Source organism: Canis aureus, chromosome 15 (genome assembly GCF_053574225.1).
Source record: "Canis aureus isolate CA01 chromosome 15, VMU_Caureus_v.1.0, whole genome shotgun sequence".
Lineage (NCBI taxonomy): Eukaryota > Metazoa > Chordata > Mammalia > Carnivora > Canidae > Canis > Canis aureus.
Genome location: NC_135625.1, coordinates 13,131,670 through 13,156,395, shown reverse-complemented (window position 1 = coordinate 13,156,395; position 24,726 = coordinate 13,131,670). Strand labels below are relative to the sequence as shown.

Here is a 24,726-nt window from a genome sequence, read left to right as displayed (position 1 = left end):
CTCATCCGGTGTGTATATGCGCTTTTCTCTTCATCAGCTCAATGTTGAGTACTGGTTTTTGATATTTATTACTGGAAACAGAATCGGTCATTGCTATACACCTGCGACAGCACACATCCTTCTTCTTACGACAGTAAGGAGCATGCTTTAGGTTTCCAGGCGCTTCTGCTTTCCCAAGGCAGGACCATGGCTCCCTGGCTCCTTCCTGCAGTGTTCCCAGCCCCTAGCTCAGAGCCTGACACATAACGCGTGACTCCAACAAATATGCACCACATGAGAGCATGGATGAAAGCAGTATCACGTCTGATGCTCATGGCATTATCCCCATTAGACAGATGGGGAAAGAAAGGATCAGACAGGTTAATTAAGGAATATTCGACAAGGTCATGGGGATGATAAAGTGGCAGTGCTGAGACTGAGATCCTCTCTTTGGGCTGGAGAGCCATGATCTTTTCAATCCCTGCAGGCTGCTTCTACCTGGGAATCATTAAAGCTGGGCAGGGTTTTAGAGCTGACCTACCAAGTCATGGGACTTGCAGAAGATTGTATTAGGAATACTTCATACACTGTCTCTAGCAGTTTTATGATGTTGAGACTCACAAAACTGCCATGAACCTCCTCAGCACAAAAGCACCAGGAAGGCCAATTGAGAAACTTGCCACAAACTTTTAATGTGTGTCTGTAGAGGATTAGGGCGCCTCTAAACATTCTGGGGCACCCCCCCCCCACCAGGGAGTTTTGGCAGGATCCGATTTCCCACAACTGTTCAGAAGTTCCATGAAGTTAGGAACATTTCTGTGCTGCTTAGGCAAGTGTGTTATCTACAGGCTCGAATTTCTAAGGTCCAAGGAAAGGAAATGGTGATGGAAACTTTCTCTGGGGGGCTTTGTCTGGTAGAAAGCAAGCTCACTCATCCCAAACAAACCATTTCGAAGAGAGCAACAATTTTGTTGACTGCATTTAAAGATAGAACACGCAGTTCCCAGATGCAATTGCCGTTTTCCAAAGGACAGTTTTATTCTTTTCAGAAATGCCTTGGTGATTTTTTTGTTGTTGTTGTTTTGTTTTGTTTTGCTTAGAAGCACTGCTTAGTGTGCCTCTTTCCTCTTTAGTCAACACGAAAAAGAAAGAAAAGAACAAGAAGCAATGGAATGATCCTCTGATGGCCTCAAGGCAGTGGATTGAGGAAGTCTCTTAAATACAAACAGGTACTCTAGGGTGACACTGGCAAAGACTTCTCCAATCAGGCTGAAATGCTCTTCAAACACTGACCCCGTCAGTCTGACTCAGATTAAGTGTTTTCTTTTTTTTTTTTTTCTAGAAGATGTTTATTTTCCATAGTGTCTTTAAGAAATCCCTCTGAAAGTACTGAAATCTCAGTAATAAGATGTTAATATCTTACATTAAGAATTGGATTACATTTACTTACAGTGGCCAATCTTGGGTTCTATTACATTCAGCATATGAATTTTTTTTCTTTTGATGACCACTGTTCTTAAAATTACCTATTAATTAAAATTACCTATTCCATGCTTTCTAAATCTGAGCTATCAGCCCTTAGTGTGTGTGTGTGTGTATATACACACTATATATATGTGTGTGTGTGTGTGTATTTTTAGAGAGGAAAATGTGTGTGTGTGTGTGTGTGTGTGTGTGTGTGTGTGTATTTTTTTAGAGAGGAAATTCATAGGAATTTAGCACCAGGACCAGCAACTGAATCAGTATTTTTGGACATTTGTATACTGTTTGGGCTGTGGAGGGGAGGAAAAATAATTTTCCCTCTAACCCTGAGATCCCTGTGATAAAAGGCAGATTAACAAGAGTAGAACAAATACCTGATTAACAGGTATACCTCAGGTATGCATGAGAGGTGCCCAGGGATGATGAGGAACCCTCTGAGATGGTCTAGAATTCAGGCTTCAATACCATTCTAAGAGAGAAAGGGAAGGGGAGGCAGGTCTCTTGGGGGAGGAGAAGTGGTTTTTGGGAAAGATAAACGGGCCCTTGGAGAACAGATGGGAGGTGTGATAGTTTGTGACAAAGTGACTTCTAGGCCACTCTCCTGTGACAAGAATAAGTCTTTGCTGGTTGATGATGCGTCGAGGAGGGGGATTTATGACAATTGGTTCCTTTTGGAGGATCTGTATTAAGGCAGATAAAGGAGTTCAGAGAGAGCCTCTCCCTGCATTTGCTGCTTCTCGAGTGCTTTCAGTTCAAAATAATCAGTATGCCATAGTGGCATATTTTGGGGTGGTGTATTACGCCACTCATCGCCTAATTTGCATCTTTCATATATTCCTTGTAGGTTGGACATAAATGCTTCAAATATGGGTAATTGCTTAGGAAGTGTGATTTTCCCAGTTTAATTAATCAGTTCACAACTAACTTTGTGATGATGTTTATCGATGTAAAATTTATATTCTAAAGGATCTTCACTTTGGGAAAATTAAGATGGGTTTAAATTTGAGGTTTGTTTATTTTGGGCATCTTACTAGATTAGGAACTTTATTAATAGCTATTCTCTATCATTCATGGCTGTCTCTTCAGAACTTCATTGATGACTGACCATATTAAACACTCAGTAAAGTTTTGTCAAATAACTGAATGAAAGGCAATTAAACCATACACATCACATGTCCATCCCGGGGTCAGCACACTAAAGTCAAATCTGGTCCATGGCCTGTTCTTATATGCCCTGCAAGCCAAGAATGCTTTTTTTTACATTTTTAAAGGCTTATAAAAATAATGATGGAACATATGTGGCAGAGACTATATGACCCACAAAGCCTAAAATATTTACTATCTGTCCCTTTACAGAAAAATGCTTGCAGACCCATCTCTACTCTTAAGTATAAATCTTCTCTTTTTTTTTTTTTTTCTTTTTTGGCATATTCTTTAGTCAGAACTCAGACGAATTTGTAGAGCAAGGCTATCCAGGAAGGTAGACCCTGGAAACCGCCTATTCAAAGTCATTCTCCCTCACTCCTGTTAACAGAACTCTTATTTTGTTTGGCTTATATTGTACCTACCTCTAGGGATGAAATGTGGTAGGTCAAAGCCTGTCTCAGCCATTCCATCTCGCTTTACTAGTGATTTGTCTGGGTAAATATGTGACTGAGTCCCAGAAGATGAAACTGAAGGGGGGAACATCCAGAGAGACATCTGGGGGAGATTTTCCTCCTCCTTTAAAAGAAAACATATAGGAAGGAATATACATGTCTGCTCCCACTTTGTTCCTTGGGAACCTGGTTATGTGTAGATGTGTTTTGGATCTTTGACAGTCATCTTCTGACCATGAAGGAAAAACCAAACAACTGATAGTTCTGCTGACCTAAAATTTGATCACTGATGGGTTGCTGGACTCACCTCCAAACCACGTACCTCCAGGCTTCCCATGTGGTGACGCTTCACAGCTTTATGGTTTAGCCTTTGTTAACTGTGTGCTCTGATACTTGCTGCCAAATATCCTAACTGATTCCTTTAGGTTTTAAGTCTAATAATGAACTAGATTAAATTATTAAGTTTGTTTGGAATGAGGAGCTTTTTCAAATGATTTGGAGTCACAAATGAAATTTCAATATTATCCAGACAAGGACTGCTGATACCCAGTATTGCATAATCTTGGAAGTAACCACTTGGTCTTAGGTTTGTATGAGAAAGGTAGCCACTTGGAGAGCAGAGTGGATTTCACCATGGAGAATTAATTTAATTTTCCCATCTGATTAAGAAGCAACGGTGTGGGGCACCTGAGTGGCTCAGTCGGTGAAGCATCTGCCTTCGCCTCAGGTCATGGTCCCAGGGTCCTGGGACCAAGGCCTGCATCGGACCCTTTGCTCAGTGGGGAGCCTGCGCCTCCCTCTCCCTCTGCCTGCTTCTCCCCCTGCATGTGTTCTGTCTCTCAAATAAATAAATAAAATCTTCTTTTTAAAAAAAGGAAGTAACTGTGTGTAAAGAAGCGTGTGTGTTTATGTGTTTATGTGCTCGTTCTGTGTGAACATAGGATGCACGCACCAACTCTATCAGCTGTTGGTCAGAGTACAACAGACTAGGAATTCAGAGGGGAAAAGCCACTGACCTCTCACTAAAGATGTTACAAATCCACGCTCCAGATTTAATGTTCTTGAATTTCATTAAGAACCCGCAAGTTCTCCCCTAACGCTTGTTTCAGAATGGATAAAAATGCAGCATTACCGTGATATTATCTTACCCTATTTCTTTATTTTGACATCCCAACTTGGTAACTGTATTTCGCACCCACATAGGAAACTTTGCAGGGCTCACAAGCGCAGAATAACACTTTTCAGACTTCTAGTGACTCTACATTAGCTTTGTTAACTATGGCAATCCTGCTACAAACTAACATTCATTTAGTTTGCATGTTTTTTCAAACTTTTCAAGTAACTCATCATTGAGATGATATTTTTCTCAGTTTTGTGCATATCTTATCCTTCTATGTATATATCTCTATGTATCTATGAATAACACTTTGGATGGACATTCCATATGCCCACTCATCTCTGACTTGAATTACCTCCTAGTATTAATTGGATAACCTATAAAATTTCATGCATTCTTCTATTTCTGTCCATTGTTGCAAAATTCTAACTACCTGGTAGGGGTCCAGAGTTCCTGAATTTGTAAAGAGACAGCTCCCTGGTCCCCACTAAGCTGCTTTCATAAAACAAATTAAGAATGGAACACTTATTTATCTAAAGGAAGAAAGGGGTACATTTCCCATAATGAAATCCTAACATGTACCTAGTACTTTATGGTATAAAGTGCATTCATATTTCTTACGTTATCCTCATAAAAACTCCATAAAGTCACAAAGTACTGCTTTTTGTGTCCATTTCATATTTTTAAAACAGAGGCTCATAAAATTTAAAAGATTTGCTCAAGTCACTGTCCTGCAAAGAAACACATTCTGACTCTCCACGCGGATCTCCTAATTCTACTGTCTCCCAGAAGTGGGCCATTTGAACCATTTTTTGTTTGTTTGTTTGTTTAGTTTTGGTATCACCACCCGCTTTTTGAATGACTTTTGGAAGTAATTAATTTTGAAATAGAAATTTTGTCAAAGATTGCCAATTAATTAGGCTGGCTGACACCTGACATTTCCACTGAACTCGGTGAGCCTATTTAAAAATATGTCCATCAATTTCTTTTTTTATAAACCTACAGAAAAAGTAGTTCACCACATATTAGAAATGCACAGAAATAGTCTGGAAATGTTTGAATACTGTGCATAAAATCAGTGTAGTACATACAACTACAAATTCTATTGGTATAATATGTCAAATGCCAACATCAGTTGAAGATTATAACAGAAAGTCTAAACATGAAGTTCCCCAGTGAATTTATGTTGCTATCTTCGTTGGCTTATATTTTCACCATATGTCAGAATTCTGTTTACCTGACCCCAGGCTTTACTGGTGGTCCACATATGTGCAGTGTTCATTCCATTTTAATTAACCTCAAGACTCTAGTTTACGTGGCAAAGCTGGGCTCCCTAATTATTTTCACGAAACTAGTGATCTGCCCAGAAATGAAGGGAGAGAGAAGATATAAAGTGTTAGAGATGTTGCTAAATCTCATAGACGGGCATGGGGACTAGGAAATATAACAAATTACTGTTTTTTTTTTAAAGACTTGTCCATATTATTTAATTTTTGTTGCAGGTGTTACAGTTAACTCTAGAAATGACTCAGGGGCTAATTCTTTTTAAGTACACTGGTCTCTAAATATATATGCTTTAGAGTGCATTAAAAAATATGCCCTAAGGTAATATTTTTCATCTTCATAATATATGTGAAAAATTCTTTTTTTTTTTTTTTTAATCCTTTGAGGATAGCTAAGACCGGGAACTGAATTCACTGTTACTCACATGCTGGCCTCGGCAGAGAAAGGCCAGGATTATCTTAGAACTGCGGCTTCATTATTGAGATAAAATGGAGGAGACTTTACTGCTCTTTATGTAATTAAATGCAATCATTATTATGAAAAATTTTCTGCACAGCTGTTAGGTTGAAACAAAATTTGCATTATCAGTAATCCCTTTATATCTTTGACATGATTCATAGCTTCTCACATATTCCCTGGTCTGAAAATGAAATAGAATTTGAAACCTTCCATAGGTAAACATTGTGTATTTGTCTTAATATCGATCCTGTAGCTTGTTTTTTAATTCAGTGAACATTCAAATGGTTAAATTGTCAAATCTGGACAATATATCCTTCCAGGGACTCACAGATGAATGGTCAAGATATCAGGCAGGCCATAAAATGGTTCGGTTTAGTCTCAAACTTTAAGGTAAGAGTCTCCAAAGAGGGTGTTGATTAGGCCACCCTGACGTCATAAGGTGTATGTTAGAGCAGAGGTTATGTCGTGCTCCAAAATAGGGACCTGACTACATCCATGGTTAGAGATCTGGTGATTGACATATTACCTGATCTACTTGACCAAATCTGACAAAAATTCTCCAATATGTTTACTAGTATTACAAATATATTTAACTTCCTGTGATTGTCTAAATCTCCAATGATTCTCAATGCAGGCAGGGAAGATAGAAGTACACTGCACTGGGGACCTTGCAACCCCATGTATCAATACAAGCTCAGGAATGGGTCCATGCTCAGACCTGAGAGGTCTGTGAATGTCCTTTTCCAATCCCATGGGAAGTGGCCCTATACCTTTTGGGGAAAGACTGAGCAATCCCAAAGTCCTTCCTTCAGGGAATCTTACTCTTTATCTGGGGGACTCTTGGTCTTGAGAAGTGATGTATGTCAAAGAGTTGGATGGAGTGGCCTTCTACTGGCTTGATGGTGTCACAATCAGGCTTTTGCTGGCAACACCAGAGTGTGTGTGTTTGCTCAGATCAAGTTGGACTGTAGTAGTCGACCAGGAGATACCATGGTTAATTAACAACTACTAAAAATACCTATGGGGCAGATTATTCTAATGACCTTTCTGTTCCCACTGCCTGTTTTGTAATCATGAGCACTTTGTTTCCAGCAGTCTTTCCCACTGTGGGACCCAACCATCCACACTGAAACCAGAGAGCCTACTTCCATGGCAGGATTCTCTACCTTCTCTGGCTTCCTACTAGAAACAGCCATTATACCATCTTGCAAGGTGCTGGGAATACCTTTGATAAAAATGCATATTTAAAGATGTTTCATTTGGAAATTATTTCCAACTTACAAAAAAGCTGCAAAAATAAGCATATACAACAATATGTCCTTCCTTGGGTATCTTTGTTGTTAATAGTTTTCCCCCTTTGCTTTATCGTTTGGATTTGCTTTCTCTTAAATATTTGGGAGTACCTTGCATACCCCTTGGTCCTTTACCACTAAATAACTTTTTTCCTAAGAAGAAAGATATACTCTCATGTCACAACTGGACAGTTCCTCTCTTCGGTAAATCTAACAGTAATTCAATACTTTAGTTTCATCCTTATTCCAGTTTTGTCACACCGACCCAGTAACATTCTTTATTGAATTTGTCTGTCCTCAGTATAAATACTCTAGGATCCAGTATTGCACTCAGTGGTCGTGTCCTTTTAGACTCATTTAATTTGGAACATTTCTAAGGCTTTTCTTTGTGTTTTATTACATTAGCATTTAGGCAAAATTCAACCGTCCCCCACCCTTTAAAAAAATGAACACAATATTCCTCTTTTTGAGTTCATTTGATGTCTCCTCATGATTAGATTTAGGTTATTTATTCCCAGCCAGAGTATGACACAGAGGATATTGTGGCTGAGATGTCCTTCTCAGGGTATCAAATAAAGAGGCACACAATGTCTGTCTACATCTTTTTCACTCAGGTCAAGGTGTTACCTCATTTCTCCATTGAATTACTACTCTTTGCCTTGCAATTAAGAAATGATCAGTCGAAGGATAATTAAAGATGATACTAATACTTTGCTCCTTATCAGAATCTATTCCTCTAGTTTTAGCATCAATTGATGATTTTGCCTGTACCAATATTTGTAAGTACAATTGCAAAATGTTATTTTTTCCAACTGCAGCATTCCCCCTGCGTTGACCAGTCCATATGTGTCATTCTTCTATAGCAAAGAGCCCCTGTCTTCTTATTTCTTTATTTAAATATTTTGTGCATAAAAGTATGTATGTTGTAAGTATATATATTTTGTGTGAGTCCATACTAAAATAGGGAATATTTTAGAAGTGTAATATACATGTACTTATATATGTTATATTAATACTTATTTATATTTATGTATTTTGGTATAGGCTCATAGTTTTCCACTTTTATTTATTTATTTATTTTAGAGAGAGAGAGAGAGGGAGCACACACAAGTGGGGCAGAGGGAGAGGGAGACAGAGAATCTTACACAGGTTCCACACTCAGTGTGGAGCCCCTTGTAGGCTCAATCTCAAGACCCTGAGATCATGACCTGAGCTGAAATCAAGAGTCAGACACTTAGCAGGCTGTGCCACCCAGGTGCCCCATAGCTTCCCATCTTTTCACCCAGTGGTTTATAACATATTTCTGTCTTTAATTATTTTGTTTACCAATTTATATTTTAAATGGTTAGATAAAGGGAGGATCTTCTAAGCCTCCTCAGGAGAAGTTCTTATAGATAGAGTGATTTAGGGGCACAGCAAATAAATCCATTTCATTCTTGTCTTTCTAAGTTTTCAAATTCTTTCTTGCATAATGCAAGAATGATTTTAGGTACCTCACCTTTATTCAGTACAGTCCACCTACTGAGTCCAGGTCCAGGAAACTAAGCAAGCCAGCATTTCAAGCCAAACTGGAAAGCTTGAGTTGGCATTAGAGTGCATCTCTGGAAGGTATGCCTGTATTGATATACTTGGCCCAATCTATAGTTATATTTCTATTTCCCTTGTTTAGGTCTCTTAGAACCCATCCTCATACATATTCCTTAGCTTTCTGATACTACATATTAGCCAAATCCTGGATCTATTTTGATATGTAATGTAATGCCTTCCATGTTAGCTTCTGTGTTTTTCTCCCTGGGACAAGCTGAGAGCCAAGTCTTGTCATATGGGTAGTGTCTATGAGGGGCAGCAGGGGCAGGGTTGGGGGAAGGGTATCGTCATCCTTTCAAAGGGGAAGGTATCACAGGGTCTCCAAGCAACTCCAGTTTGTGTCATCAGAGGGGAGGAAGAACTGTGTCTGCTGCCAAAGAGATTTTCTCTGGTATTTAGGGATACAGAGTAGTCGGGTTCATCTGAATTCACTAAAATGTCTTCAGTCAGAATTTTACTCTTAATAAACGCTCAGGCTTTGACTTAAGAGGCACGATGAAGCTTTGCATTCAATTTATGTTTGATTTAGAAAATTAAAGGAACTGACTCTGTCTGATTTCTGGCTTGACATGTCAGTGTCGTGGCTGCAAGAGATCATGATAGATGTTCCTTAATTTTCTAACCATGTCTCGAGCTGAGAATTTAAAACCCAGAGGTCTTTTCTTTTTTTCTGTTCTTTACACTCTCCAGTGTCATGAGAAATAGCTAGAGGTCTGTATTCTTGCTTTCCTCCACCATCGGCCATCACAGCGATCACTTGGTGTGCCCACACCCTCCCTTCGTAGGCGCTTGATTGCAAGAGGCTAACTGTGATCATAGAAGTCACTGTGCTATGGGCAGGCGGTTTCTAGTTCCTCGTGGTTTGGGGAACTATCCCTGTTTCATTCCCAGATAGGTCTCGCTACTTCTAGTACTAGACTCTGTGTCACTGGAGACTCAGTATAAAAACAGGATTTAGTCTAATTTTTTAAGAAGTGGAAAAGATGAAACACAGAGAATCACAGGCTTACGTTAAGGAAAACTGGAAGGTTACTGTCTAGACGAACCACCACAAATGAGGTCTATGATCAGGAACAGATCCATAGGGTGCGATCATGAAGACAGGAATCAGAGGTCCAGTATCAAGGGGTGAATATCACTGCTGCCTCTCATACGACTCCCTATCCAAACAAAACAAACAAGAAGGACAATTAACAAGGCAGAAAATCTTCAAATTTCCATGACCTCATTAGCCAGGAAGACATCAAAAGGAACAAGAAAATGGTTTCAGCGTTATCACTTACTAAATCTCACTCAAGAATCATTTTTTTAAAATAATTCATTTATTTATTCATAAGAGACACAGAGACAGACAGACACAGGCAGAAGGAGAAGCAGGCTCCCTCTCCCTGCAGGGATCCTGATGTGGAACTCGATCCTAAGACCCTGGGATCATGACCTGAGCCAAAGGCAGATGCTCAACCACTGAGCCACCCAGAGGTCCCTCACTCAAGAGCATTTAATCCGAGGAACCTATTCTGCATCCAGAACGTGAGCTGCAGTGGGTAAATGCTGCTTTCAGCTTTTCCAAATCTCAATAAGAATTGGGGTGAAATCTACTTGGAACGAGGCGACGCGATGTTCAGCGTGGCTCACCAGTGAGAGCTGCCACACTTAGACTCAGGTGCAATCAAACCCATTTATCTATTTTTAATGAGAGTTGTAAGCAGTAAATACTTGACTCAAATCTCACACTGCGTACTTCTGAATCATACAAAACTCATAACATGGATGATTCGAACTTCCTTAGACTGAAGTCTATGACACTTATCTCCCCCTTTTGTTTAATATTCTTAAATCATGAAAATAAATGGCACCTAGCTTACAACTGAAGTGATTTTGATATTTAGTCTTAAACTTAATGGTGATGCATTTTTCTTTTCTAATAAAGCCTTGATGTAGTCAAGTCAATTACACAGTAATTGCATATGACTCATTAACATATCTGCAGCTTGGGCATCGCAAAAACAGCTGATTTTTTAACAGAATGGCAAGTCAGATCCAGTCCACCCCAGAGGATGGGAGAGTCTTACCTTCTCACCGAGGTGATTGGGCCAAACTGCGTGTGCTGACCCCATGTCACAGTCTCAGCTGCTAACTAAAGGAATGGCTAATTAACTGTATTTGTTGATAAAATTGTAAGCATACCTTTTACATTGTTGTTGTTGTTGTTAACCGGGACTGTATTTTTTTAACGGAGGTAGAAAATCATAGGGAAAAAAAATGAAGACTGTAACTGTAGGCTAATTGGCTTTGAAGCTTTGGGGGATTCATTTTATTGTGGAAGATTCCACTGAAAGGCAAATGCTCATCCACAGCATGAAAAGTATCGACCACGGAAACCACAGGAGAAAGCTCAACTGGCTTGCAACGCAATCAGATTCAGAGGTGCATTTACATAAACCAGCTTTCACTGTCTTTGTTTTATTTATACTTGTTTATCTCTTCTAGGCAAGGACTTACTCATTACTTGAAAAAAGAACTCAGGGGCGCCTGGGTGGCTCAGTGGTTGAGCATCTGCCTTCAGCCCAGGGCATGATCCCGGGGTCCTGGGATCGAGTCCCACATCAGGCTCCTCATGGGGAGCCTGCTTCTCCCTCCGCCTGTGTCTCTGCCTCTCTCTCTGTGTCTCTCATGAATATATAAATAAAATCTTAAAAAAAATACTCAGTGAGAGGGGGAAAAATAGACAAAGAGAAGAGGAAAGAACTTTTTTAAAAGTATCTTTCCTTTTATTTGAGCGCTTGTTTGAGGGTTTCCATTTTGTGGTACATTATTTTGCTGTATTTTGCCTTTTAATTTATGCTTGCAAACTTATATTAGTTAATATATTAACCTTTGTAATTCTGGACAAAGCGTATTTATCCTCCGAGCTTTGATACGAGAAGAATCCTCTCCATCAGGGAATAAAGAAAATAAGGTGACATGTTAGAGTCAAGTTTTCAATTATCACCTGGCCTTTCGTGTAAGAGAAGCTGACACTTGAGAACATCTTTCCGAGGCAAAATCCTCTCTGGGGCAGTCAGCCGTGTTGGGGCTGTGAGTACCATTGGTGTCATGGGGACCCAGACATCTTCTCTTCTGATCAAGTAAATCTAGAAGATTCCCTCCATTCTCCATGTTTCTCTGGGTGATGCAGATGAATCTCTGGAAGAGATAACCTTAAGAGATACATAGCACAAAACTTTAGACATTAATTCACATGGTACTTTTCTAATTGAAAATACGTAGTTGTGGTGATGTCACCACAATCAGACTATGACCCAACTATAAAGACACAGAATAGGACACACGCAAAACTATCACTGTAGCAAAGCAGAAGAGGGATCTGACTTTTGCTGCACTGGACTGTGCATCTACAGAGCACATAACTATGCATTGTGCTTCTCCTGTGATCGAGCTACGGGATCAAGAGAACGAAACATGATATTTGACTCTCGAAATCAGCAGTGAAAAGCAATGCTTCTGATAAGTGAGTGCAAAGACTCTGTGGGGTTGCATATTTGAAAGGAGGACAAGTCTCCAGAGGATACACTCCCGCAAGGCTTTACTAGACAGAAAGGGTGTGGAAGAGCAGGAGAAAGAAATCCACAGGCAATCACGGATCATAATGAAGTCCACACATCTCCAGGCCCAGTCCATCAATGTCCTTCCTCAGCCACAGAAGATGAACCTCATCTGTGGATACAAAGCACCTAGATACATACGAGGTATCTTGGTGTCCGGGGAGTCCAAGCTCCAGTTTACCAGAGGACGTTGAAAGCCCCGCATCATACCAGCAAGGTAGGTTGGATAATCGGGTCAGCCAGATGCAACTATCAACCTGAGCCTGCTTTGCAAACCCTACGAACACACATAACCAAGCCCCCAGCACTACTAATTTTGAATGTTTACTTCTGTTGTCTTGATTTGAAATATATCTGTGTTTCTGGATTCCTGACTTTTATCCTCATCCGACTTTTATTCTCAAAATCCTTTATTCCCCTGACCCTTTTCTCCTCTTGGCTCTTGGCCTAGTGTAATGATTTGGAAGAGAAAATACGAAGATTACAGACATAAAACTGCATCTTTTCTGTCTGCAAGTTTTTTTTTGTTTTGTTTTTTTTGTTTTTTTTTAATCAACACGTTTGGTGATACATTGTTTAAGCTGATAGGATGGGAATTTTGGGATAAAGAATATAAAATGACTTATTTGAGATGGAGGCAAGAGCATAATTGCTTTATATGATATTTAGATGTAGGCCATTCATTGTAAATCTATCAATCATACGTGGAGAAGAGCTTTTGGTCACATGGCATTCATGGTGGCAAGTTTCTATCTGCATTACTGATATTTCCATTCCCATTTTCTTTTCTTTTCTTTTTTTTTTTTTTTTTTTGAGAAAACCTAAGAGATCTTATTGGTAATATTAGAGCTTTTAACTTTGAATATAGCTAGTCTGCGCCACCATGTGCCACAGAGAACATGCGTGATTACATGCCATTGTAATGTCACTGAGGTCACCCGGGTTGGAACAAGATTTCCTTGTCACTGCAATGGCCCTCAACACTCCCTGCAGCATGGATGGCTGATTCTCATTTACTTGTCTGTCTTACAAAAGCTGATTTGACTGTGCCTGTTGACCCAGGGTATTTCTCAAAGTTGCCAGAAAGAACATAATTGGCATTTTCAGCTTGCTTAATGTCCTGACGAAGTTCAGTATCTCCCAAGTGTTTTCTACAGAAACCAACTCTTGGAATAAAGACTTTCTTGGTTCACAAGGAGGCATATGACAAGAACAAGAACAAAATTAAAATTAGTTGAGTACTCGCCATGCATCAAGCTCTCAATTATACAAATTACATCATTTAATCTTTAACAATTTTACAGGACAATACCTATTATTATCACCATGTTACAGATGTGGAAACTAAAGCATAGAAAGGCCTCGTAATTTTCCCAGTTGCGCACAGTAGGGGACACGTGAGCTGGTGTTTAGACAGATATATCTATGAGAAGGTCCCAGAGTCCATGCAAGATGAAACAAAGCAAGAAAAACCTTAGCAGCAATAATTTTAAAAGTTCTTAAACCATGGTTCTTTATATATAGTTGTCCATGGAATGTGCCTTATGAGTAACACCCATTACTACGGAGTACACTTTGGGAAATGATTCATTTGAGTTAGGGAGGCTGTCTATGCTGTCCCTGCAGACCCCACATAGGTTCTGAGGTTGCAGTGTTGCTTAGGGAGCCTTGACCAAATGGGTCTGGAACTTTCCAGGGTAAAGTGGAAGGTTCAAGATAGCTCATCACATTTACTCTAGAAATCCATAAAGAATTCAGGATAAGCCCTCAGATTTCCCACTCTGACTGTGAGCACGTTCCATAAAGGCAGGAAGGTTTGCCCGTGTTTACCCCTGAGCATTAGCGTAATGCCTAGAACATGGCAGGTACCCAAAAGACGATGAATAAATGAATTCAATAGCTACCACAGATCCTAACTTTACTATGTACCAGATTTGTTCCAAACTCTGGAGTGTGGAGGAGATTGCCAAGTAGAATGGGAAGGGATATCAAACGTGTGTCACACGCATCCCCTGTCCCTGTTACTTCTCATCCTCATTGTTATTCCACAACATTCAGGAAAATTAAGGCCCATGTTCCACCCAACTAGAACAGTTCCTTAGGAGGGCAAGGAGAAGATTTTCGTTCACTAATTTAGATAGTGAATATTTGTTTAAAGATTGATTTATTTACTTGAGAGAGAGAGAACGTGCATGTGTGTGTGCGTGTAGGCACAAGTGGGAGGAGGGGCAGAGGGAGAGAGAGAGAATCTCAAGCAGACTCCCTGCTGAGCACAGAACCCCACACTGGGCTCCATCTCATGACCCTGAGATCATGACCCGAGTCAAAACCAAGAGATGGACGCTTAACCGACTGAGCCACCCAGGCACCCAAACTGTGAGTATTTTTTGAGGGCTTATATACGGTAGCCATTGGATACACACTAACAAAGAAAATACCATGTAACACTTAATATGGTACTTACTATGAGCTTTTGTTTTTTTGTTTTTTTTTTGTTTTGTTTTGTTTTTTTTTAATTTTTATTTGATAGTCACAGAGAGAGAGAGAGGCGCAGAGACATAGGCAGAGGGAGAAGCAGGCTCCATGCACCGGGAGCCCGATGTGGGATTCGATCCCGGGTCTCCAGGATCGCGCCCTGGGCCAAAGGCAGGCGCCAAACCGCTGCGCCACCCAGGGATCCCTACTATGAGCTTTTGATAAGTGATATATGCACACACATATCTTAATGAGTCTTCTACATGTTTACATATGAGAAAATGAAGGCAGCAAAGCCGGTAATTGGCACAGCTGTTGGGGAACACAAAAGGCATTGTGCTGTGTGCTCTTGGGAGCTGGGAGCAGGGCAGGGAAAAGGAGGGTAGGCCCTTCCAGTAGGAGGTGGGAGAGGGAGATGCCACAACCCGTTGGGTCTTGTAGCCTATGCGAACATTTGCTACCACTTTTATTGCACCAGGACGTCCATGGGTCCAGCAATGATGTGACGTGGTCCCATCCATGGTTTACACAAATCACTCATTCTGCTTGTTACACTTTTACAGCAATAATCAGCCACGGTGATCAATAGCACACTTTTTGACCGGATTATTTATTCCTTTGAACAGATGTTTTCTTCATTATTGCAGCTAGTTTTCACTTGTATCACAGATGCCACGTGGAAAACGCTTCTGAACGCAGAAACCTATTGACAGCTATCCTGGAATTAAGACATATTTTGACATAAATAAATACAGTAGGCATAAAAAGCAAATTTACGAGCTCTTTACATGTTATTATATGTAAATAAAGGAGAAGATCGTGTGGCAGAGATACTGTTCACGGCTTCACTGTATCATTGATAAAAGTCCTCTTTGGTAATTTTTCCAAAGCCATCCAATGCTCCTCGGGGGTTATGCGCAGGCTAAATGCTAAATGACATTAGCATACTTAGATATTTAGACAATGTCTGCTATAAGGAGTCAGGATATGGAGATAGACAAAATGTAAGCTATTATTATTATTGATGCAGAATTAAAAGGGTTCAGGTCAACTATCTCAGCCATATTTTAAATATAATGACTTAGGGCTTCCTGGGCGGCCCAGCGGTTGAGCACCTGCCTTGGGCTCAGGTCGTGACCCCAGGGTCCTGGGATCGAGTCCTGCACCGAGCTCCCTGCATGCAGGGAGCCTGCTTCTCCCTCTGCCTGTGTCTCTGCCTCTCTCTCTTTCTCTCTCTGTGTGTCTCTCGAGAATAAAAAAAAATAAAAAAGACGTTAAATATAATGAATGAAAAGGCAAAAATGCCAGCATTTCGGTGGCATTCATTACAAAGAATACACTGACCTGCAGGAGAAGAACCGCTAAGGCTAGCAGGGTGGCCGCGATGATGCATGCTCTGGGCAAAGCCTCGCCGCCCCGAAAGAGCACACAGCTGCCTTGGGGTTGCTCAGCTCGGGGTTGCTCAGCGCTGGCGTCTCATTCACATAAACAAGTTGCCTTTTTCGGGAGTAAAAACCAGGGCCTGCAACGCCCGGTAGAGCAGGCGCCGCGGCTCCTCCCGGCGGAGCATCCCGGCCGGGCTCGCGGTCCGGCAGCGCCCCCTGGAGGCCGGCGCTCAGATAGCAGCCCCTCCGGCCGCAGGAGCCAGAGGTCCCCCGGGTCATCATCCTGGGGATGAGCTGCAAAGACTATTGGGGCGACCGGCTAGACAGCAAGAGCAATGGCAGGAGGCAGACTCCCTTAACGATTCCCGCAGCTTCCAAGCGCTGAGAATGCTCCCATCGGTAAAGGAGGGTGGCACCTGGGAATTCCCTCCCCCTAAGTCAGGGAAATCCTTCAAAGATTGGAATGTCTTCCCTATGGCGCCATGCAAAGATATTTAGATGGTGGGAAAAAAAAACAAAGCAAACCAAACATGCATGCCAGCTTTTAAAAGGCAGTATTAAAAAAATAGATAAAATAAATAAAAAATAAATAAAAGGCGGTATTATTCCTCTGCCACCTGCCAGATTTGAGGATGCAAATGACAAGCACCCCACGAGCACAGCCTAGGATATGTGCTAGTGATCCTATTTGTTATGGCGAAAGGCTGTCCTGTTTGTTGGTTCATTTACCATTGATACATTTTTGATGGAGCCAAATTATCCCTGGGCTCTGATCAAATTACACAGGACATTGTTCATTCATATTTTAAGGTGACCCCAAAATACATAACAGTCCAAAGATAAGTGGGAAATATTATCAGCTGGCTACCTGTTCTTTTTAACTGTGCACAGATGCAATTATTCTTTTAAATGGAGTTGGGGTGGGAGGGGGATTCCCTGGGTGGCTCCGTGGTTTGGCGCCTGCCTTTGGCTCAGGGCATGATCCTGGAGTTCTGGGATCGAGTCCTGGGATCGAGTCCCACATCAGGCTCTCTGCATGGAGCCTGCTTCTTCCTCTGCCTGTGTCTCTGCTTCTGTCTCTGTGTGTGTGTCTCTCTGTATCTGAATGAATAGATAAAATCTTTAAAAAAATAAATAAATGGAGTTGGGTAAGAGATGCCTCCTCAAGTGCTGGAAATTCTGCAAGGGTAAATTAAGAGTGGTGGGAACAAGTGCATGAGAGGCATTAAATGCAATTAATATTTTCAGGCCATGGCAAGGGGGTGTAGAGGCATACTGAGCTCTTCCTTGTCTCAGGATTTCTGCAGGTTTTTGGTTCCCTGCCATTCACTGTGTCTGGGCAGCTTGTTTAGTGCACCTTGACAGCAACAAGTCTCCTGGTATTAGCTTAAAATCTTTTGTTGAAAGTGTGAGTTAATACTAGGGCTTTTTTTTTTTTAAGATTTATTTTTTTGTATTTATTTGCGAAAGAGAGAGAGCACACAGCGGGAGAGGGAGAAGCAGGATCCCTGCTGAGCAGTGAGCCCAACACGGGGCTCGATCCTAGGACCCTGGGTCATGACCTAAGCCGAAGGCAGACGCTTAACCGACTGAGCCACCCGGGTGTCCCAAAGCTAGTTTTAATAACAGATCCACGCAAAAGCTGTTAAAATAAAATAATATCAGGACAAGTTTGTCTTCTTCACTTACCAACCACAGCAGAAATCAAATTCACAGCTTCACAAGTATTTTCACTCAAGTAGCTATGTAACTGCACATAATATCATAACGATTTAATAGCTCTAAAGACCAATATTTTGTGAACCGCATACGTCCACACCAGGCATGAGGCACTATGTTAATAAAACAGATATGGACTTTCCCCGTCGTGGAGCCTGGAGGATAATTTGTAGTCATAGATTTGGTTAATCTGTCACTGGTGTTTGAATAAAAAAGAGTTTAGGGTGCTTAAAAAGGATTGGTTTGGAGTAGAAAGTTAGATGCCCATGGTTTGTTTCAGGCAATGGCAGAGTAAGGGAGCCCATGGTAATAACTAAGATGGAGCCATACGGGGGTAAGGGCGGGGATGGTGCGATCGTCGCACACCGGGCACGAGTTGAACGCCCGCATGGATTATCCAACTGGATCCTCACACGGTCTGCTGAGGTTTTCGTGTGAAGACATGCACATCTAAGGATACTCAACAGGTTTAAAATTGAGGGGCTTGCCCAGGTCACACAACTTGTAAGTGTGGATTTTGATGTTTCTCACTCAAACTCAAGAAAAACTAGCAAATGGGAGATTTTTTTTAAAAAAAGAGTTAAAATAATGAGGGCCTTGATAGACACAAATAGATATTATTAAAAGCACAGAGATGCCAGTGAAAGGCATTGTCATGGGACTCAAGGATTGCGACCCCCATTACTCTCTGTGTGCTTTGTTTTACTGCTATTACAAACCAACTTCTCCTGCTAATGCTCATTCCAGAAAGATGCCTCCAGAATGTTAAAATGAGTAGACATGAACCTGAAAGGTTGAACTGTCAGGAGCAATCTCCTGGTTTTCAAAAAAACAACAACAACAACAAAAAAAAAAACCCCAAACCTCTTCCACTGTTTGTTCACAAATCATTCAGTCAAGAGCAAGGCATCAGAAATTCCTAGCAGGAGGCAAACCGGAGGTCAGAGATGACAAGGGTCCCCCCCACCCCCCCCCACCCCACGTCCACGCTCCTGCTTCCTATGCTTTCAGTTGCCTGCGGCCAACCACGGTCCGGAAGCAGATGATCCTCCTGACTTTGGGTCAGAAGGTCAAAAGGAACCTAATGCCAAGTCACAAGGCCTCCGTCATTCACCTCACTGCATCTCATCACATAGGCATTTTATCATCTCACGTCAGGACAGGAAGGGTGAGTATCATATAAGATATTTGGAGAGAGAGAGAGAGACCACATTCACTGAGCTTTTATCATACTATATTGTCATAATTGTTCTATTCGAATTATTAATTATTGCTGTTAACCTCTTGCTGTGCCTCATTTATAAGAGCTTTGTCACAAGTATGCACGTCTAGGAGAAAACATAGTGTGTACAGGTTTGGGTGGGTCCCGTCTGCCATTTTGGGCATCCACTGGGGGTCTTGGCACAGATCCTCGGTGGATAAGGGAGGGCCGCTGTACGCAGCCAGTGGGCACTCAGCTAAAAGAAGCTTAGAGAAGGAAAACAAAACACAACACAACAAAACAAAAAGCCTTTGCCTCCTTTCCCTCATAATAAAATGCCGACACAGCCTTAATTATAGTGTTATAAACAGTGCTGTTGGACCACTGCTTCGCCATATGGGACTGAGGACCATAAATAGGTTATGTATTGGTTCTTAGGAAAAAAAAAATTAGAATATAATCTTTGCGAAAATCATATTTTTATGAGCCTGCTGAAGAGTAGCTGAATGTTGAATCAAATCACGAATTCTCAAGACCATCATAATCAGAGTAGGCAAAGTATATATTTGCTCAGGGAAACATCTGTTAAGGAATTTCTCCTGAGTCTCATCAGTAGTTGGCAAGCTTTACGGCTTTAACTATGTTTTCATTATTGGCCTGTCTGCAGAATAGTTTACACGGGTTGTCCTTCTATCATTAATTCACTGGTAGAGAAATAACCTTTCTCATGGCCTGCCATGGTTGATAATGCTCACGCCAACATTTAAATCTTAAAAAATCACTCACTGATTTGTATTTTACTCAATTGTAGTCTCAAATTTTATGTCCAGGCAAAGAGGTTTGAAAAGGATATAAATAGTAAGTTATGAAATGAGCGTGAATCAACCATGGTGTTTCCATTTACAGCTCAGCTACTTCCGGACTGTTGCAGAGACTGTATCTTTACTTTATAACGCTTTGTTCACGGCGATCCGGCCAGCATTTCTAACACGACACGGTGAAATTACTGAAATTGGCTAAATTGTATACATAGAAAAATCTTTTTTTAGTCCAAATGGAGACACTTTCCAGCAACATATATTTTCTTCGAATTGTCAAATCAGCTACAAGAGAGGAAAAAAAAAAAAAACCAACAGAGGAAAACCAGCAAACCGCCTTCTTTGACACATTTATCTCATAGATGTGTATCACTGGTGGCCCAAATTGCAGAAACAACGGACTCCTGAGGATATATTTGACATTAAATACATCTATGACCAGGATCATCTTATTTTCTTTCTAGATTTCCATTTGGGGTTTCCCATGTGTAATATAGTCAGTAAAGCACTATCTCAATATACCCACACATTTTCCGCCTTTTACAGTTGATTTGCAGGTAAATTAATTTTGGAAATTGTGATAAGAATACTTAACATGATTTGTCCTCTCAACAAATTTCGATGTATACAATACAGTCTGGTTAACTGTCGGCACCGTGTTGTATATCAGATCTCTAGAACTTATCTATCTTGTACAGACGAAATGTTATAGTTGTCGAACAACTCCACGTTTCCCCTCACCCTCAGGCTGCTAGCAACTGGCATTCTCGCCTCTGTTTCTATGAATCTGAGTATTTTAGTTATCTCTTCTAAGTTGAATTGTGCAGTATTTATCTTTTTGTAACTGGCTTCTTCCATGTAGCTTCCTGTCCTCTAGGTTCATCTATACTCTTGCATCTTGCAGGATTTCCTTCTTTAAGACTAAATGATACTCCACTGTGTGTATATATCACATTTTATTTATCCATTCATCTGTTAAGGGCCATTCAGGTTATTTCCCTATTTTGGCTATTGTGAATAACACTCCAACGGACACGGCGGTGCAGATCTCTTTGAGAAGCTCACTTCAATTTGACGATGTGGAGAAATTGGAACCTTGCACCATATTGGCGGGAATGTAAAATAGCGCAGCTGCTTTGGAAAACAGTATGGAAGTTTCCCAAAGTATTAAAAATAGAACTACTATTTTTACTGTATGACCCAGCAATTCTCCCTCTTGGTATACATGCAAGTGAATTATTTTTGCAATGGTTCTTGCTAATACCATATTGCAATACCATTGAATATTGCTAATATGGGATATGATTGCAGCTCTAACATTTTTCTCTGGTCAAAATATTGATATAACTTGGTCAAAAGATAAGCATGAGCAAGAACGAAAGTAGTGTTTCTCTTGTGTGCAATATCAACCTGCGGTTGTTGATGCTATTATTAAGTTTCAGTAATTGTTTAGGTCATCAATCTCTGGCAAGAACCTTTCAGGGTGCTTGATGGTAGTGCACGCATCAAGCTGTGCTACATTAAAAAATGATGAATCTCTGTCCAGGTAAAGCTCTGCCCTTTGGCTATCATAATGTATCACCATTTTGTTTACAAATAGGTATTTGCTATGCTAAGTAGCAAAAGTAGCAAAAGTAGTACATGAGATTTTAGAAACAAATGAGATGTTGGCACCAGCTAATATAGGAACTTATGTAGTTGAAAGTGCGACGGAAAGTCTAGAGAAAATGATCATGGTTACCTGTGAAATAAATGGTAAATTAAGATCATTGTGATGGGCTATTTAAATGACCAAAGATTATTTATTTAAAATCATGCTTTTCACAGAATAACTCAATTTTAACTTTCAATTTCTACTCTTAATTTTTTTTAAGATTTTATTTATTTATTTGAGAGAGAGAGAGAGCACAGAGAAAGAGGGAGAGGGAGAAGCAGACCCCACGCTGAGCAGGGAGCCCAAAACAAAGCTTGACCCCAGGACCCTGAGACCATGACCTGAACCCAAGGCAGACACTTAACCGACTGCACCACCCAGGTGCCTCTCAACAGCTACTCTTAAAAAATAAAGTCTCTGTGTCTTACCGAAATACAACTAAACTACATCATCATACATACTTTTGGTAACTTGTAAAATTCAGAGGGCTCTCTTTCTAATCCTTTCTGATAGGTTCATTAAGCTGTTAGCCACATTGTGGTCTTGTTATTTTAATTTTGGACAGGAGACTTTTATTTTTAATAGGAAACTTTTTTTCCTAAACATACAACGGAAATGACTTTATCTCCTCTCTGCTGATTGGTTCATAAGGCAGCTAGCTGTATGTCACACCTAGGGATCCTTCCTTATTAATCCAAGGTGGCATTTTAAGCTTATTTTGAAGGAAATTTGTGCAGCGCTTGCTACAATTCCTTTTATCTTTTTTTTTTCAATTCCTTTTATCTTATTTTATTTTATTTTTTGTCTTACATATTTTTTCCTGCATCTATTTTTTCTATTACAGCTATATTAGTTCTGGCTCAATTATCATTTTTTTGTTTAAGGAACATGGTACAACCTCTATTTTTATTAGCAAATCTTTTGAGATATATAGAAGAGTATGGAAACAAGAAAACCATCATCTAAGAAAATACCATGTAGCTTTATCAAGTCTTTAAGAATTTAATAGATTCAGATTTTTCAAAAAAACAAATGATTAAGGCAAGAGCTATAGCGTTTTGGCTACTTTTTACAGGCAGCCTTTTCCCTCCATTCCTATCCTGCCCATTAGAATGTTTGTGAATTTCGTGTACACACTTAAACTATTACTGCATAAGGATTTATGGATACGGACCATGTGATGTTTTGTATATTTTCAGTTTATACAAATAGTCTAAGACTGTGAATATCATTATTTAGCTTGCCTTTATTTTTCAGTATTCTATTTTTTTTAATTTCACCATGTTAATACATATATCCCTGGTTCATTCATTTTTAAGGACTACATGTTATTCTTCTGATGAAGTAGATCACATTTTATGTAATGAGCAATTAAGCCTGGGTCCAATTTTTTTTATAAACATGAATGTCCCACAATATTTCCACTTGCCACACATGCTAGGGTTTCTCTAGAAGAATATATACCTAACCATTCAATTATTGTGCATATCTACAACTTGACTAGGATACCATCACGTTACCCTCCTGGATGTTTGTATTACTACACTTTGGGCAGTGCATAAAAGTTCCCCATTTTCCCACAAGTTTATCAATGGTTAATATCAAATATTTTTAACCTGTCATTCTGATGAACATGAAGTAATATTTTACTATGGTTTTGTTTTCCATTCCCTTACTTAAAAATGAGCTAGAGTATCTTTTCATATATTTGTTGGACATTAGTCTATCACTAGATTACATATTCACATCCTTTTCTCACTTTTTTGGTTGTTTGACTATTTTCTGATTAATTAGTAGAAGCTCCATACATATTCTTACAACTAATCATTGTCAGTTACATGAATTGCAAACACTCTTTCCCAATGGATAACTGATCTTTCTCATTTGTGTATAGTCTCTATTGTTGAAGGGTTAAAGATTTAATGTATTCAAATTCATCAGTTTTCCCTTTTATCTTTTGAGCTTTTGAATCATTTAAATTTTTTTTTTCATCTTATTTTTTTTTAGAGAGAGAGAACCATGTGGGGGAGAGAGGCAGAAGGAGAATCTTAAGCAGGTGCCATGTCCAGCGCAGAGCCTGTCAAGGGGCTCAATCTCCCAACCCTGAGATCACCACCTAAGTTGAAATCAATAATCTGATGCTTAACCAACTGAGCCATGCAAGCACCCTATGCTTTTGGATTTTTTTTTTTTAAGATTTTATTTATTTATTCATCAGAGACACAAAAAGAGAGAGAGGCAGGGACACAAGCAGAGGGAGAAGCAGGCTCCATGCAGAAGCCCGACGTGGGACTCCATCCTGGGTCTCCAGGATCAGGCCCTGGGCTAAAGGCAGGTGCTAAACCACTGAGCCACCCTGACCGCACCCTATGCTTTTGAATCATGTTTAAGAAATCTTTTCCTACCTTGTTGCCATAAAGGTATTCTATTATGTTTTCTTTCAAAAGCTTTTCAGATTAGGTCTTTCATCATTTAGAATGGATTATAAGGTATATCTCCTATTTTAATTATGTATGACAAAAACTGTTTTCACAGTAAATTTTATTGGAAAGACATGCTTCTCTTATTTTTAATACACCTTCTGAAGCCCTCCATCAAGTTTCTAAACATACATCAGTCTGTTTTGTCCTCTCAATTGTTCTTTTTTTTTTAATTTAATTTTGTTTCATTACTCTTCTATGTGAATTTCAGGATAAGATTGTCAAGTTTTATGAAAAAAAATTGGAATTTTACTTGGAATTGAGTTGAAATTACTAATTGGTTTGAAAGGAATTATATTTTTATAATATTGTAACTCTCAACCATGAGCATGATTTATTTCCATTTACACAACTCCTTATTTATATTACTCAACATGGTATTATAATTTCTGTTAGACTTATTCCTAGCTATTAGAGTTGTATGGAGATTTTGTTTGGCTTTGATATTTGGCCCAAACCAGATATTTCATGTGGCTTCAACCTTGGTCTGTAGAACATTAAGTAGCTGCAAGCCAACTTCAGTGTTATTTCTGGTATCCCTGAACTTGAGTATGATCAGTAATTTTGTGATCTCAAGGTTTCTTTCATATT

At 39.9% G+C, this 24,726-nt stretch overlaps 1 protein-coding gene and 1 long non-coding RNA gene across 22 annotated transcripts in view; one reads left to right on the top strand and one right to left on the bottom strand.

The window, feature by feature from the left end:
- NEIL3 (nei like DNA glycosylase 3) overlaps window positions 1-11,963 on the bottom strand; it is an 85,502-nt gene extending 73,539 nt beyond the window's left edge. For 7 of the 18 annotated variants that reach the window (XM_077848614.1, XM_077848616.1, XM_077848620.1 and 4 more), the window contains exon 1: window positions 6,742-6,840. The gene's annotated coding sequence lies outside the window, so the exon portion shown is untranslated. Of the gene's footprint in view, window positions 1-3,029; window positions 3,184-6,689; window positions 6,841-9,808; window positions 9,959-11,790 lie in introns of those variants that run through there. The other 11 variants (XM_077848629.1, XM_077848631.1, XM_077848627.1 and 8 more) reach the window with 5 other exon arrangements.
- LOC144284275 (uncharacterized) lies at window positions 6,850-24,258 on the top strand. Of its 4 annotated transcripts, none has more exons than XR_013352632.1 (3): window positions 6,850-7,131; window positions 23,663-23,711; window positions 23,874-24,258. It is a non-coding gene; the product is annotated as an uncharacterized LOC144284275 (long non-coding RNA). The 4 variants fall into 4 exon arrangements; XR_013352629.1 differs by lacking the exons at window positions 23,663-23,711; window positions 23,874-24,258 and adding exons at window positions 18,994-19,150; window positions 20,090-20,507; XR_013352630.1 differs by lacking the exons at window positions 23,663-23,711; window positions 23,874-24,258 and adding exons at window positions 8,661-8,819; window positions 10,789-11,282.
- Window positions 24,259-24,726: the final 468 nt, after the last annotated feature.